This window comes from Phoca vitulina, unplaced genomic scaffold (assembly GCF_004348235.1).
Source record: "Phoca vitulina isolate PV1807 unplaced genomic scaffold, GSC_HSeal_1.0 scaffold11, whole genome shotgun sequence".
NCBI classification, from domain to species: domain Eukaryota; kingdom Metazoa; phylum Chordata; class Mammalia; order Carnivora; family Phocidae; genus Phoca; species Phoca vitulina.
Window position 1 is genome coordinate 12,073,885 of NW_022589714.1, and position 17,409 is coordinate 12,091,293.

The 17,409-nt window shown below is 36.3% G+C and overlaps 1 long non-coding RNA gene across 3 annotated transcripts in view; it reads left to right on the forward strand.

The window, feature by feature from the left end:
- The window catches only part of LOC116635461, a 94,577-nt gene that overhangs the window by 37,299 nt on the left and 39,869 nt on the right, over positions 1–17,409 (forward strand). The window contains exon 5 of one of the 3 annotated variants that reach the window (XR_004300170.1): positions 1,512–5,116. The exons of the other annotated variants lie outside the window; for them this stretch is intronic. This is a non-coding gene — a long non-coding RNA (uncharacterized LOC116635461). Of the gene's footprint in view, positions 1–1,511; positions 5,117–17,409 lie in introns of those variants that run through there. 3 annotated transcript variants of the gene reach the window in all.

Sequence of the window (17,409 nt, forward strand, 5' to 3'; positions counted from 1 at the left end):
TCTGAATCATGGAACATGTATTTGAAAAAATACTGATAACACACAGTATTGTGGAATGATTTTCTTCAGGAGTACAAGAATATTCTAACATGAAATTCCAAGTAATTTATATTTATATAAAAATGGTGATATAATACTTAAGATGTATAAAAATGAAAGATTTTTTTCCCCCTTACCATCACAGTTGTTCTAGTCAGCATATTAGGAAAAAAAAAGGCAAACAGACCTCCTTCAAGGACAATATGAGTATTACATAGTAAGCTCAGTACAGTCTTTGCACTTGATAAAAATTCAAGAAATTTGCACATATAAGATCTACATATACATACATACACATGAAACTATATATACATATACACCCACCAACTATGTTCATATATTCCAGCAATAAACTTTTAGGAAATGTAGTTTAAAAAAGTATTTAAAATATCAATGACATAAAAAATTAATTGGAATACACTTAACCAAAGTTGTGAATGATCTTTATGGAGGAAACGCAAAATTCTATTATAAAAAGATATAAATGAATAAAAGTTAGACCATAATCATGGATAGAAATACTATAGCAAAGCCATCAGTTTTCCATAAATTAGTCTATATTTTAACAATTAAAATCAAAATTATGTCAAACAGAATCCTGAAAACATCTTTAATTTCTATAAGACAATATGGGAACAACAAAAACCAAATAGAAAAATGGGCAGTTTATAGACTAGGAAGTGAAAATGGGCAAAAATATAAGAAAAGAATTCAATATCACCAATAATTAGGGAACTATAAATTGTAGTCACAATGACATACCATTTCATGCCCATCATGTTAATGATTAGTAAAAATTTAAGTAGAATGATAGTATGTGGTCCAGAAAGATGGAGAAGCAGTTAGAATTCTTACATACTCCTTGGTTCGTATAAGTTAGTTAAGTTGCCTTGGAGAACAATCTAGCTATATCCAGGAAGTTGGTATCATGTGTACCCCATAATTAAGCAGAGCTACTAACAGGAATATGTACAGGGTGCTTATGTTAGCATTGTTTTGCAATAGCAACAAATTAGAAATGATCTAAGTGTAAATATTCATAAACTGGAGAATGAATAACTCTTAGGATACTCATGTAATTGAATATTATATAACATCAAAGTATAAATGGAGAGCCAAATATATCAATATTGATAAATCTTTCCAACATAATATGAATGAAAATAAATCTATGAGTTGTGATTCCATTTATAGAAAATTTTAAAATAGGTAGAACATTACATATTGTTTAAGGATATATCCATATTAAATAAGTATATAAAGAAATGCATGGAAATTATAGACAGGAAGTTGAATAAACACAGATGTAGGAAGGGAAAAGAAGGCCATCAGGGAGGAGTAATGAGGGGGATTCAACTGTATTGGTAATCTTTTATTGCCTCAGTGGCATGGTGAGTATATGGATGTTTATTTTATTAGTCTCTGTACCATTTTTATGTCTAAGCATTTGTTAATGCATGTTTATATTATAGGAAAAATGTGTACAGGACAGAGGAAGAATGTAAAAGAAAGGGAAGGGAGGTTGGAGAGAGGTCACAAAGGGGAAAGATGAGGCTACAGAGCCAGGAAGAGCACCAGCTTCACACTTCTGCACAGATTCTGGCGGCAGTGAGACTTGGGTTCAAATCCCAGCTGAAACCCGTAGTAGCAGTGTTATCAAATAATACCTCCTTCCCTCAGCAATACCTTCTTCCATTTGGTAGGTAAAGCACAGTCTGTAAAATATTTTGACAGTTACCTGATCCATATGGCATCTGGAAACATAGGCAGCAAAGTATCCTAGAAATGAAGTGACTTGTCCACGGTCTTTTTTATGAACTGGACCTTGAAATCACTCTCCATGTTCCCAAACCAGTGTTCTTTCCAGTCTGTCATGACAGTCACCTTTATAGGTGATGATTTCCATGTGGGTAGAGTCTATTTCTTATTCTGTTTTGCTTTGTATTCACTATTGCACTTCCCTTAGAACTCTTCAGTGTGCGCCTCACCAAAAGAGAAATGATTGATGAAAATAGCATTAAACATTTTTATTACAGTGCATTTTGAATGTTCTTCAATTACCAGTGCTTACCAAGAGTTTTAAAGCAAGAATGAAAACAGTAGGGCAAAACTGTGCAACACTTATTTGAGGCAAAAGGTTGTGTTATCAGTAGTGGGTAAGGTAAAGAAAGGGTGTGCTCAATAAACTTCAAGGATACAGAGGTATATTTTTATGTCTATTTCTCCTATCTGTGGGGTTTATCTGCTCTTTTAAGTCAGCAAAAATATGTTTGGGAAGTATTAGAAGTGAATCAGAGATGTAAAGGCAAGAATTCAAATACTGATTTGGGCACTGAGAAGGAAGCTGGCCACAGTGTGAAACGCAAGGACAAGGCCAATTACACTTTGAACGGATACAAAAGGCTGCTTTGCCATGAAGGGAGAAGGAAAGACCAGAGCTTCTGAGTGTTGCATGAAATCCCTCACACAGTCCAAAATGAGATCCCGGTGCAGGCTAATGTATGCTTTCTTCAGTGACTCATTTATTATTGCAGGAAAAAATGACTTCCAAAACAACACCCAAATAGCCACAGTGTGATGACAAAACCTGAGAAACAGGGGCAGGTAGAAGACTTGAAAGATGAATTACTGTCCCTAAGGCAGCCAACCAAGATGTTCTTTAAATGACAGTGATCGAGATTAAGAGGCTGTGGAGCCAGGGCATAAGCAAGGACAAGAACCAAACCCCCTTATGGATGGTTTACCACATAATGGAGTGGAATCTATCTGAAGATGTCTTCTCAGCCCCCAAAATGGGAGTGATATTTTGCCATTTCTTTACTTCAGAAAGAGTATTATTAGAATAGAGTATAAACAAATCATTAAATATATATTGAAAAATTATTGGTATTTTTCCATTTTATATTTGTAGATGGTGCTACTGCTAATGGCTACATATAAAGGTGGGTAACTGAAAAATTTGCAACCAAAATTTTTTAAAGATAATACACATACTGCATACTGTGAACAAACACAAAAATATTATAAAATGTTCAGACTCTAGCCTTCTCTAAAGAATTTCACATATTATTGGCCTAGTGATTGGGGTTTCTTATAGAAATGATTAAAATTTAGAAATTTCAGGCTAGAAAAGTATTTTTGTTGTACAGAGATTTCTGTTGTAACGGCATATTTTGAAATGGGATTTGACTGGCATGAGAAATAGCTGCTATAAAGTCATAGCCTGAATCCAAACACTAAAGAAGAGAATATAATTCTCGCATGTTGAGTAAGAGCAATCATTCCTCTTACTTTACTTTTCACTATGAAGGGCTCAAATCTCCATTGAATGAGAACTTCCATAGAAATCTGTTTGATAGGGAATCAGGGCTCTTTCGCCATGTTAAATGCCTGGTTCCTGAGGGAGATATCTATCTTCTCTGCTTCAGAAATCAGCCGACATCTGTAAGTGGGTCTAGACCTGCTGGTTCCCAAAGCTTTCATTCATTTTTCACTAAGGAAATGTAATATTAATGTAATTTCAGGCTACATGAAACGAGTGAAATAGAGTATAATAGTGTAGTGTGCGTATTATTGGCATTTCTGTTTGGTAGTATTTCTTTGCCCTAACTTTAACCTCATCCTCTTACTGCTACTCAACAAGATCCAGCACTGTGAGCAGGAAGTAGTAATCACCTACCTCCACGTTGAAAATATGGAGCTGTTCTTTATGTAATGAAAAAAGTACTGTGGGGAGACTTTTTCTTAGCTAACTGGTAAGGAACTTGAGTTTCAGAATAGTAAAGAGGCTTGCCCACTGTGGAAATTTTGGAAAATGTGTTTAATGAGGAAAAGCATTCATAATTCTACTACATGAAGCTAGGCTTCATTAGCATCTTGGACATTTTTTTAAATTGGGAAATGGCCTCTTGTATTTAACAACAATAGTCTACTTTTTAATTGAGTTCATAATAAATATTTCCTATTGTTCTTCACAAACCTGACTTTAATGGTTTCCCAGTGTCCCATTTTATAGATGTACAGCGATTTACCAAATGAGTCACTTTTTGTCATAAATTTAGCTTTTTCCCCATATTCCACTTTGCTATAATAACTGTCTTTTTACCTAACTTTCTTGAACATGTCTGAATAAATTTTCTTAGGGTTTCCTTAGGATACATTTTTGAAGTGGGATGACTAGATATAAAGGTACAAACATTTCTAAATATCACCAATACACATTTTGAAACTCTACTGATTTGAAATATTTTTACTACTGTATTTATTCATGTATTTTTTGTTTCTTTCAATAGACATGTATCAGGTCTTCTGATGTACAAGACAGTGTGCTCAATTCTAGGAATACATCCCTGAATATGATACTATCTCTTACATCTAGTTCACATTCTACTGGGAAAGACATAAAAGTAAACAGCCAATTACAATTCAGAGAGAGAGCAGCAATGTTAGGGTAGCATTACCCATGAGAGCAAGTGGGTAAATATAAATAGTTTTAGGCTCGGTGTTACAAAATCATGAGAAACAGCCTTCATGGGAAGGGGAATTAAGATCTTCAGGGAAAAGGTAGGTTTTGATTAAAGAGATTAAGAAAACAGAAGTTTTTCTGATAATAAATTATGAATTCCAGTGGGCTCAGTGAAAGAGTTTAAAGATTTGAGGAAAAACTGGAGAAAGGGAGAGATGGTGCAGCCTTTTTTTGTATAGAGAAGAAGTGATGAGGGTGACTTTGAGAGTCTGCGGATTTTTGTGTAGCAACATAAACAGGATCAAAGGGTACAAAGAGATTAGTTCCAGTGGTGAGCATACTGTGATTGTTAGGTTTCTGCCTCTCTGAGGAGGAGGCAGTTTTCTTTAAAGCACATTAAATATCAGAAAAACAAGAATATTTCATGAAAATTTAAAAATGAAAATATTCTTTCCTTTAGAATTCTCTCATCAGTATGACCTTTCTTCCTATGGTGTATTATCTAATTTTACTGCATTTGGAGGAACCTTGTTGCTCTGGGTTTAAAAGAGAAAGAGCTGGGACACCTGGCTGAGCATCAGACTCTTGATTTTGGCTGGGGTCATGATCTTGGGATCGTGGGATCAATCCCCGTGTTGGGCTCTGTGCTCAGGGGAGAGTCTGCTGGAGATTCTCTCTCTCCTTCTTCCTGTGGCCCCCCTCCTCACCCGTGTACTCACTCTCTCTTTATCTCTCTCAAAATAAATAAATGAATCATTTAAAAAAAAATGAAAGAGAAAAGTTGTTCAGTGGGAGGAGATTCCTCTGCTTCACATTCACTCTGGGATCCTTGTTCTACCAGAATTTTATAGTGCAAAGATGGCTCCCTCTGATGAAGCTCAGACCTGCCCATTTTTCACTCTGTCTTTCATAAACACAAACAGCAGAAGCAACAGTGGCATGACTGAAGTCCCCAGATGGGATCAACTGTAGTCTGTGGCCAAGGAAGGGCAGAGTTTGGCTTATAAAAATATCCAAGAAGTGAGCAAGATTCATACTGATGTAACTGTGTTGTTAATAAAAAAAAATTTTTTGTAATGAACTTTTTAATACAATTATCAATATACTATCAAAGTTAAGAAAAGGCTACCAAGAGATGTCCAATGAATCATCTTAATGTCAAACATAGTTTTCCCTGTCCCCATTATATATAATAGTAGCTCTACATCTTCCTCAGGATTGGGTCAGTTTTCTCTGTCAGAATGTTACCGTTCCTTGTATGTTGCCCCCTTGACTGCTGGACTCTTGCTGTGCCCATGGTAGAAACGTTCCCTTTGGTGAGTCAGGTCCTTCGTACCTGTAGAACACAGAGTTGCGAGGATCGGAGTCCAAATTTTCTAAGTAGGCTGCAAAGAGTGAGGCTGAGCCGGATCCCTCCAGCCTCCACCTCTTGGATCCTGGACCTTTGTATTATACCTGATGGTAAAAACCAAACCAAACCAAACAAAAACAGTTGTTGATTTAGGATACATACCATATCTTGGAGGGTATTTCTTTATGTTTGCATGGTGTCTTCAAGCTGGACCCTCAGCTGTGCCTTTGAAAGGCCATTGCGTTACAGTCAGGTGAGGCGGCCTGTTATGGGCCTAGTTGATCTCATGTTCATATGCCTAGTGTGGACCTTTTGTTTTGTAAAGTGGATTACTTGGTCAGTGTTAGATGGGATAGAATATTAGAAAATCAAACACTCTCTAAGCCCTGAGATAGTGGAGCTGCCTCAGTGACTATATGGTAATGAATCACTCCCTCTTCCAAAGTGGAAGGTGTTCAGTGTAATCAAATGGACACTGAAGGGCTATTGACCTACTAGAGAGATGGTGCCATTTGAGGAATGCTGTGTTGGTCTCTCCAGATGGCAGATTGGACATTTAGCAGTCAGCATCTATATATGTCTTGGTGAGTGGAAGTTCATGTTTTGGGCTCCAAGTATAAATCCTCCAACCCCACTCTCATGATTATTCCATTGATGTTCATATTGTATGAGTATTAGAGTGGATGATGACAGAGGTTGACTAACATCAGATGTTTGAATCATTATGTCTACTTGGTTATTTAGTGGTTTTTCTAATGGTGGATGTTCTCTGGCAGGGAATTACATATGACACAAAGATCTTCACACCTTGCTTACTCTCATTGCTTATTCACATGCCTCTTGTCCCCAGTCTTTCAGTTTTTTTTTCTTCCAGGTCCCTGGCCAACAAGCCAAGCTCTTCTCTATTGTCCATAAATCCATATATATATTCTTATCTCAGGCCACTTTTCTATACACAAAATTGGTGACCAGATGCACTGCCCAAAGCACTGCCCTTTGGGAAAATTGCCCCCACTGCTGTCTTTCAGGGACACAATTGAGTAGGACTATAATGCAGCAGTACTTAATTTTTGGCAGTACTTAACTTTTGGCTTATTAAACTATTTGTGAACCAGCCTTGCCCTTTTTCCTTCTCCATCAGTTGTGAACTGAGGGAGAGAAACCATGGATATAGTAGATGACATAGGGGTCTCTGCAGTTTACTCATGCTCTCTGGTGCTAGTATGCCCAATTCCTTATGTACCATTTCCATTTTCTGATGGGTTACTACTGCCCTGCCCAACCCATATAACTTGATAGGCCTGAAAAAAACTCAATGGATACAGTTCTGGCTGCTTGATCTGTCTACCACGATCCAGTAGTATAGCAGTAATGGTTTATTCAGTGGTGTATAATTTCTGTTGAAGATGGCATGGTCTTGCTCAAGAGCCCTTGGGCCTTACATGTGATTCTCCCATTTACTTCCATAAATTCTATGCAAAATTTTTTACCTCTAGTACCTCTAAGACCATAGGGTCTTCTCATTCATATGGCTCATCAGAAAAGGCTGCTTACATTACAGCGTGGATCTATTGCAGAGTATCTCCTTGCTTTGGATCCCATTAAAAGTTAGCAGCCTTCCATGTCACTTGGTGTTAGAGCCATATTCCCAAATGTAAATTATGCTGCCTTCACTATGTGAAGAGGCCTACCAGGTCTTCTAGTGGTGGAAGATACCAAATGCGGTAATTTGAACTTTACTTTGAGAAGGGAGGTTATGGTATGCCCCCTGATGGTGGGACCATTAAATATTCATTGATGAGATAGGCAACTGAATCTTGGTTGAATTTATCTTATACCTTGTGGCATGCATTTATGTTACCAAGGCCTCCAAGATACCTCTCATTTATTATTCTTCTTTTCAGATGAAAATGATGTCAGTGTGATGTTCTGCAGAAGGTCCAAGATAGATGGTCTAGGTAACTTTGGACTATTTAATGACAGAGGATAGGAACATTAACATAGCTTTGGGACAAAACTTCAAATGTATACTGTTGTTTTTTCCATTGAATGTATGAACTCTGGTTTTCTTTCCTGGTAACTGGAAAATAAAGCATATAGAAAAACAAATGCCTCACGTTACATTCCTAAGGCTGTGTTAATCTGCTTTAACAAAGATACCACATCAGCACAACAGTTGTAGTTGAGGTTGCAATTTGTTTGAGTTTGCAGTAGCTGGCTGGCTCTCACCCTCTGGGATCCATCTAGGTATTGTAGAGGCAAAGAATGGTGAATTGGATGTGATGACTGTGGGGCACGCCATCCCAGTGTCCCTTATGTGTTTAGGAGTGGTGTTAATTTCTGCCATTTCCTTTGAGATATAATATTGTGTTTGATTTAGTATCTTGGCCAAGGGGTGAGGTTTCAAAGGTTTCCACCTGACTTTCCTGCAAACTCTTCCTGTTCAGAGTAAGAATCCAATGTGGGAATTTTGCCAATGATTAAGTGTTTTCATTGCAAACATATATTTGGAAACTACAATAACCACCAAGTACGTCTGTGGACCTAAAAGACCCACCATTGGTTGGGTCAATACCAGGAATTTACAGATTTCCATATAAACCCTTTTGCTCACCTCTTCCACTACTCTAACAAAGGGCCATGATTGACATTTCGGATCCTTTGGTCAACTTGGACCATATCTCCAACAGTTTTTAAAATGTCTGGATATGCTCCATTCTACAGTATATGTTCACCAAAGGAAATGACCATAGTATCCTTTGTGGAAGGACTGGGAGAATCATCATGTAAAATTTCTCTGGTAGTCTAGGGTCATTTTTCCTGACGACTTGTACTCTCCTTTAGTTAGTGGCTTTCAGGTCTAAAAACTGGCCTAAGTCTAGAAACTGGGCAAGGAATATGACATCTTGTTGGAGCAGCTACTCTCAGACTTCTAATTGTTTATTCTTGATTTCCATTCATTGTATAGATTAAGAATTTTCTAGTTGATCCCTTGTCTACTTTACCCCTGGAGCACTGTGCTCTGTATACTATCACCACAGCTTTAAGTGGGTCTGCACCCTGGTTGCTACTCCAAACTTGCTGCTCATTAAGATAATTGCATCTACCTTACTTGTAATGCTTAAACACACCCAACTGGCCTCTAATATTTGACAATGTTATCCTCATTGCTATCTGGAAGCATTTCCTTAGATAGTTCTTGATGTGATTTCAATGTGTTGTCTAGTTTAGGAACCATTGATTTGACATATTATATGATTTTGACTTTAGATATGACATTGTATCTTGTTTGCATATGCCAATGGAAAAGACTATCTATAGAATTGTACTAATTAGTACTAATTATTTTAGATCAATTATTTTAAAAATAGTCCCTGATTCAGGACTTATCATAGAGTTACCTACTGATCAGGAATACCTATTTTGGATGGTATTTGAATCATTATATGTTTTTGGTTCAGTTTGTTACAATAAGTAACCTTATGCTAATTAATACAAATTGCAAACTAAAAAAGAAATATTTTGGGTCTCTTTCATAAGAGCTTTTTTCCTATTAGGTTCTACCCCTTGATGTATGTGTATAAAACATATTTTAAATATAAATAATTTTATGACTTTTGGTCCATTTCCTTTTATCATATTTAGCATTTACTTACCATCTATCATTGAGATCATATGAAAACATTTATTTTGTCGTTTCATGTGTTACCTGTTTCTCTCAACTTTGGGTAATATATAAATTAGGTAAATTCACCTATGCTTTTCTCCATTTTCATTGATGATACTGTTGAACAGGAAAGGGCCAGGGGCAGAACCCTGCAGTTTACCTCCTTCACAGTGATAAAAATCCATTAATCAATACTTTCGGACTGCTGTTCCTCAACCAGTTTGATCCACATAATTGTTTTGTCATTCAGCTCACATTTATTTTGTCTACAGGGTATCATAAGAGAGTTTGTCAAATGCATTGCTGAAACGGAGAGATACTATGTCTACAGCATTTCTTTTGCTGCATTAAAACAATCATAATAGTTACCCTTTGATAAGGAGCTTGCTGAGCACTTTACTTAAAGTATCTCATTTAATTGTCATCATATGTTTAGAAATTAGTTACTGCTATTATATTCATTTTATACATAAGGAAACTGGGGATAAAAAGGTTTAGTGATTTGTCTATAGTAGTTCGGCCCCTGGATCCTTTTGACTCCAAAGAATGTTGCCAGAATAACAATTGTATCAAAAAATTAATTGATAAGTAAAAATCTCAAATCATCATTTTGTGCAACTTAAAGTTACCACCGTCATAATACTACACCTTTTCTCTATTTTGTAGTTCTAAATTTTGGAGGTAGCTTCTAATTTACTTATTCTTAAAGTCTTTATAGGAAAAAATAAAAAGTAGAGGTTCCATTTAGTTAGTGCCAATATTTTAAATAAACCGTTCAGAAAGACACCACTGGAAACAAATTTTCTAGAGATTCCTGAGACTGACTGAAAATTCCAATTAGAATGAAATAGACTTATCTTGATAAATATTGCAATAGTGACAGCACTTCTCTGGATGTGGGTACTGCTAACAGATTGATGACATTCCAGTGATTTTGTCATGTATATTAAAAATTAAACATTGTCACTTTTATGTTATTTTTATTAGGTATTTGAAGGCAATTTTATAATAATTTCCATTGTTAAATTCATTTAACATTTACAATGTAGACTATAGCATTTCTTCCATTTATTTTTATGGAATTGTTAAATCCTGTATTCCTATTCAATAATATATGTTTAGTCAGCATCTTTTCAAATAGACAAAAAGGATGTGGAGAACTGGGAACAGAGGTTTTAAATGTTTTTGTAGTTCTTATAGCCTATTGTACAATGCTTTGCCATAAGAACAATGAATTGTATTAATTTTTTTTGGGACCACATCTGTTTTTTTGTCATATAAAAGTTTATCTTAACTTAGTAGTTGGAATGCTTTTTAAAAACATAACAATAGGGGCACCTGGGTGACTTAGTTAAGCGTCTAACTCTTGATTTAGGATCAGGTCATGATTTTAGGGTGGTGAGATTGAGCCCCACCTCTGCTCTGGGCTGGGAGTAGAATCTGCTTAAAATTCTTTCTCCCCCTCTCTTTCTGCCCCTCCCCCAGGGGCTTGCGTGTGCCACACACACGCTTGCTCTCTCTCTCTCTCTCTCAAAAAAAGAAAAAGATGGGGCACCTGGGTGGCTCAGTCAGTTGAGCGTCTGCCTGCGGCTCAGGTCATGATCTCAGGGACCTGGGATTGAGCACCGAGTGGGGTTTCCTGCTCAGCGGGGAGTCTGCTTCTCCTTCTGTCCCTCTGCCTCCCCTTCCCCCTGCTCAGGCTCACTCTCTCTCTCCCCCTCCCTCTAAAATAAATAAATAAAATCTTAAAAAAAAAAAAAAAAAGAGTGACATTATTCTGCCTGAATTCAATATGCAGAGGGGGGCTCCATAATATTTAAACATTTTTTAAAATTTAATATTGACTAGTAAAAGAGATCTATTCTGTATAGAGTCAGACGCAATCTCTAGGTTATCATGAAGTGTATTTCATAAAATTGAGAAAAAAGACATGTATGTAATTTTAGTCTTAGATATTTTAAAGGAAAAATATAACTAAATAAGGATTCAAAATTTTGTAAACTAACTTTCAAAACTTAGAAAGTCCAGATATTAGAGGAAACAGGCAAGTTTAAAAAGTAGTTCTCTAATAAATTCATATATAAAGGAAAAAGAAGCAAAATGTGGACAGATTATTTGCTATAGTATTTCCTATAGCAGTTTTCATGAAGTTTGGAAGTATATTTATTTTCATACCTGGGTATTTTAGGACAGGACTTAATGGATCCTCTCATCTGCTAATACGCAATGTAACTTTCTCAGAGCAGTATATAGTATGTAGTAATCCTCATACTTATTTCACATTGGAGATCTTATTGTCAGATCATTTTCACAGATCAGTGGTCCACTTTGGGGAATGCTGCCTTAGTATGACCATACAAGACTAACATGAATATATAAGAATGGTGTTAAGATAGTCACAGCATATACATGTGTAACAATGTAACCCGCTGCTTTAACCGTATTACACAGAGTAGGAATAATAACAAGGGAGGGACAGGTCTACTTTCTGGGGCAGGCAGTGAATATTAAGTGACAGTAATACTCATATTTTATCACTCCTGCTAGTAAGGGATAATCTTACACACATTACCTACAGGAGGAAATGGAAGATCCAGGAAAATTAAGAAGTTTTTTAAGAACATAGACTTTAAAAGAAGTAAATCCTGGGACTTTAAAAGAATTTTGGGATAGAGTCTTGGTGCCAGTATCAGAAAGTTTTGAAAAATCATGAAAAATATAAGAGACGAGAAGTGGTTGGAAACAACCAATAAGTGAATTTAAGAAAATGACATTGTGTAAGTCACTTAACCTCTCTTGGCACTAACTATGAAATGAAGTAATTATTCTAAATGATTTCTAGAGTTTCTTCCAGGACTGACATTCTATGTTTTTATGTTTCTAAAATTTCTGTAAATTCCTGGCAAGAATTAAGGTAAATTTTTAAACAGATGGAGCATGTGTTTGTGTGAGTGTGTGTGCGCACTTAGACAGGCGCGTGCGTGGGTGATGGGGAATTTCTGGGTTAGTGTGGTGCCAGACTAGACAAGCATATTCTTCCAAATTTTTGCTAAAATACACATACAAATACACACAAAGAAAATAGCAAGAGAACTTGGAAACTGCATAAAATGAGTATTATACACAAAATCTGGGGATAGTCCACGGACTGAATTAGCAATGTAGATGGATTTCAAAGCACAATCTTGGACTCCAAAAAACATATACTCTTAATCTTTTAACCTAAGTAGGGTGAATGACTTGGCAAAAAGTTAAGCAAAATATGAGGCTGTCTACAACTGGCCATATAGCTCAGAGACACAGGCATTATATCAGGTAGATAATTACCTGGCCATCTTCTAAATCTTCTGAAATTACCCTTGCAGTCATTCAGAGTTATGCCACCATTATACACTTCCCTCTATGTCTCTTTAGATTCTTCTTCCACAATACAAGACCTTAAGATGTGGAAGAGGGAAGAAGGGACTTAATTGTATTATGGGATTTTAGTTTAGTGAAGGCAAAAGTTAAAAGCAGGAGCAGAGAAAAAAAAATCATTGTATGCCACAGATGTTTGCACTGGCCTGTGTTATAGATCTTGGAAGGTCTTGCACCCTATGTTTAAGACTTTTAAAGAAACTGAGATCACTTCTTCCGTTACTTGAAACTCTCTTCTTTATGGTTACTTTTTATCTTTCACTTAAAAAAACCGCCTCAGATATAGTAATTGGGATTAAAAATCATCCCCGTAATGCTTCACTAGAGTTTTTATATTTAACTTTTATAAGCTCAATACATGTCAATTAGAAGAATCAGGGAGAGGCTTTTTTTTTTTTTTTTTTTTTTTTTGCTTCAGAGAAGAAAGGAGGGACTAAAGGAATATACATTCAACCCAACATGAGAATGAAAATTCTAACATAACTTTCTAATAATGGAATAATTTTGTAATGTCTAAGTCCCTATCACTGGATATTTTTATTTGAGGATGGATGGCTTATCAGGCTGATAGGGTAATTCCTGCAGTCAATGAATGAGACATTCAACTAAATGACTCCAAAGTCCATTCTAATTCTAATAGTTAAAGAATCAATAAATGCCTTCATAATTTTGTGTCATTCCTTTATGCTTCAAAAGTGCAGTATAAATTAAACTGAAGTTGTCTGTTGGAGATTGTTGTTTGGAGCTAGTTGAATATCTGTGAAGAAGATTAAAAGCTTTTATGGCACAACTGTGACCCATCATTTTTTTTCTTTAAGATTTTATTTATTTGACAGAGAGAGACAGAGCGAGAGAGGGAACACAAGCAGGGGGAGTGGGAGAGGGAGAAGCAGGCGCAGGCTCTCCGTGGAGCAGGGAGCCTGATGCAGGGCCTGATCCCAGGTCACGACCTGAGCCAAAGGCAGACCCTTAACGACTGAGCCACCCAGGTACCCTGTGACCCATCATTTAAACAAACCTCAAAACCACTTAGTCTGCAGACCTACACCCAGAGTATAACAAGAGTATCCAATCAGTGATATTCCAATTTCAGTGATAATCTAAATATTAGGGATATGTAATTGAGAAGAAAGCTACAACAGATCCATCAAGAGCTGAACATTGGATGTTGGGAGACAATTGTAAAAATGGAACCGGCCCAGGGTACACCAATCATAAGTATGATGACTCACAGGCACCAAAGCCACATGACACATTCAATATATGTGGATGCAAACAGGAAAGTAGGGGAAATATGTTCTTGCCAAGATAATATGGAATAAGGTCATGTTGTTAATGTATTGATTCACAGTACTGTGATAGACAAGTGCTTCTTAGTATCAACAAGGAATAGGTTTTAACAATTTATCTGTTAACAATTTATTAACTGTGACTTTATAGAGAATGTAGGAATGCAAGCCTGTTTCTGTGATAGATCAACTGCAGGGATATGGGAGAGTCGGTTAAGCACTGCTGCCTCAGTTTCCTTAATTGTAAGGTGAAAGAGATTGAACTTGATCAGTAATTCATTTTCCACAGAATATTCAAAGTAATATGATGCACTGAAAGGAAAATAAAAGTTTCCATGATCAAATAAGTAAAGAAATTATGTAGTGTATGTAGTGGAATACTAAGATTTTCTTAGTAAAGAAACATGTTAAATGTTGTTCCTCAGACACATTGACTTGTTTGGCAACTCTCTTTTCTTCTCCCCATTCCTCTTCTTCTGCCTTCTTTTTCTTCTCTTTCCTCATATTCTCCTCCTCTTTATCCTTTTATCTGCTATTTTTAATTTTCTATTTTCTCTTCTTTTTTAACATCCTGTTTTCTCGGAAAAACTTTTTAGGGAATTTGAGATATTTATAGTTTCAGATATTGATGGTATGTAATGTATATTCCAAATCTCTGAAACAAAGCTCCTATGAGCCTAGCTCCATACTGCTATGATGAGGGACAAGATGTAGGACTTGAAGACCTCAAAATTAGTTTTGATATTTAAAATTTACAGTGGGAGGGGCACCTGGGTGGCTCAGTCAGTTAAGCGTCCGACTCTTGATTTTGGCTCAGGTCTGATTTCAGGGTCTTGAGATGGAACCCCACAGCAGGCTCTGCGCTCAGCGTGGAGGCTACTTGAGATTCTCTCTCACTCTCCCTCTGCCCCTGCCCCTGCTCGCTCTCTTTCTCTCTGAAATAAATAAATAAAATCTTTAAAAGTTACAATGGGAGAGTTTGCTGGAAAACTATTGCAAGTAAACAAATCCCTGTCCATCTGCTGCACCTAGATTGTTCCGACAGTATGGAGATCAGTGAGCAATAAGGGAATCCCACAGGAATACATCAGGACATAGCTTGTATGGCCACGTAGATTGTGAGGTTTTTAATTTTAATGAAGTCCAGCTTATCAGTTATTTCTTTCATGGATCGTGTCTGAGGTCAGGACTTTAATTCAATTCTTTGAGACTGTTTGGGCCAGAATTTTTCTTTTCTGTGAGCAGATTGATGAAGAAATCATATTCTTTTCCTTAATGCTATATTGTATTATATTATATGATTAATGCCTGCATGTCCCTTTCTCTCTTTGATAAAAAGAATTACCATGTATCATTAATCCCTAAAAAAGTAGTCTGAATAACTAGCCAAGACACCAGCTATGTGGTTAGAGTAGTTCAGAGAATGGTCCAAAGGGACTAACAAGATCAGGGTTTCCTGTTCCATAGAGCAGAATACAGGAAAAGCAATTCAGGTGTGTTCATGCTAGTCTTTGAGAAAGAAATGAAAGTCAAGAGTTGGAAACTAAATTCAAATGCTAACTTCGTAATAATGAGACAAGAGCAGGAGCAGCTGATGCAAAAACTCAAGATTTTTCCTAAATAATTGGTTACTTTAATGTCATTGTCTTCCTTCTTCTGTCATGGAAATGGGTCAGGCCACCTTCTGTAGTGAGGACTGGAAGTCATTTATAAAATGTATAGTTGCATGATATATACTTAAATATACATGTCATATTTATATAATTATATGAGGTGATTGGTAGAAATACATATGGAGTGGAGTAAATGTAGAATATATGGATTGTAAAGCATAGTGTACTAATTTGTTTGACAAACAAGGAGTCATAGTACATGAATGCACATTTGTAATTGAAAGGACATTATTAGCAAATGCCAATTAAAGGAGGTAACAGTCAACTAGAACTTGCAGAACAACTTTTTTCTTTGTCTTGGGACTCAATCTTTGTGATAACTAAGAATACTAAATTTTTTTTGAAATATAAAAACTTTATAATATACTTTATTATTCAGAATAATGTTTTATTTCTTATAACAAAAAATAAAATCATTTGAACAGTTTTCAGCATGATCTGTTAATTTTGAACAGAGAATAAACACAGTAAGTAAATACATGCATATGTTATATAATGTAATTCTCTATAAAATTCACAGTTAGATGTATTTGATTATGCAAAACACAGCACAATAATACCATCAGAGAGCTTCTTATTTAAAAACACAGTAAAGGGGTGCCTGGGTGGCTCAGTCGTTGAGCGGGGCTCAGGTCATGATCCCAGGGTCCTGGGATCTAGCCCCGCATTGGGCTCCCTGCTCGGTGGGGAGCCTTCTTCTCCCTCTGCCTGCTGCTCTGCCTGCTTGTGCTCGCGCTCTCTCTCTGACAAATAAATAAATAAAATCTTTTTAAAAAATAATATTCTCATGCATTAAACATTGCAAACTAAAGTAAAATGAAATAAAATTTAATGGCTACAATCAGTGAAGCAATCTAGAGGAAAAAATTCCCATTTAGAATATAGGTATATACTGACATGCAGTCAACCCATTCATCTACTGTTCCACTGCAGAAATGATCTGGGATTAGTTCTTTAATCATGATCTATTCATATTGAACACAAATTTTGTTTGTTTATTGCTGAACTACTGATAATAGCTACATTAGTTGATTGCTTACTTTGTATCAGCCCTCGTTTTCTGTTGCTAACTAGATGCAGTGTTTCTCCCTGTATTACAGATGATAAAACTGGGGTTTCCACAGGTTTAACACTTGCCCAGGGTCACAGACAGTAAGTGTCAAACTTGTCTTGAAACTAGGTCCCTATAGAACATTGACTCTTCACAAATACTTTGTATTGCTCTACTCTTTCTATTACTCTAGCAGCAGTTTTAAAAATTAAAAAATGAAAAACTGGGGTTCCAATTACAAATATGTATCTTTGTCTTCATAAGTAGCAGGGAAATTTGTGGAATGCTGATGACCCTATCAGAATATTCAGTTTGTCTCATACAGGATAGACCTTATTGCTTCTATATGACACTGGAAGCAACACCGCATTTTTAGGGTTTTTAACAGTAGTTTAATAACTGTTCTCACTGTCTAAATTTCTACCCTTTGCCCTGACATCACTGGCATTCCCTTCAC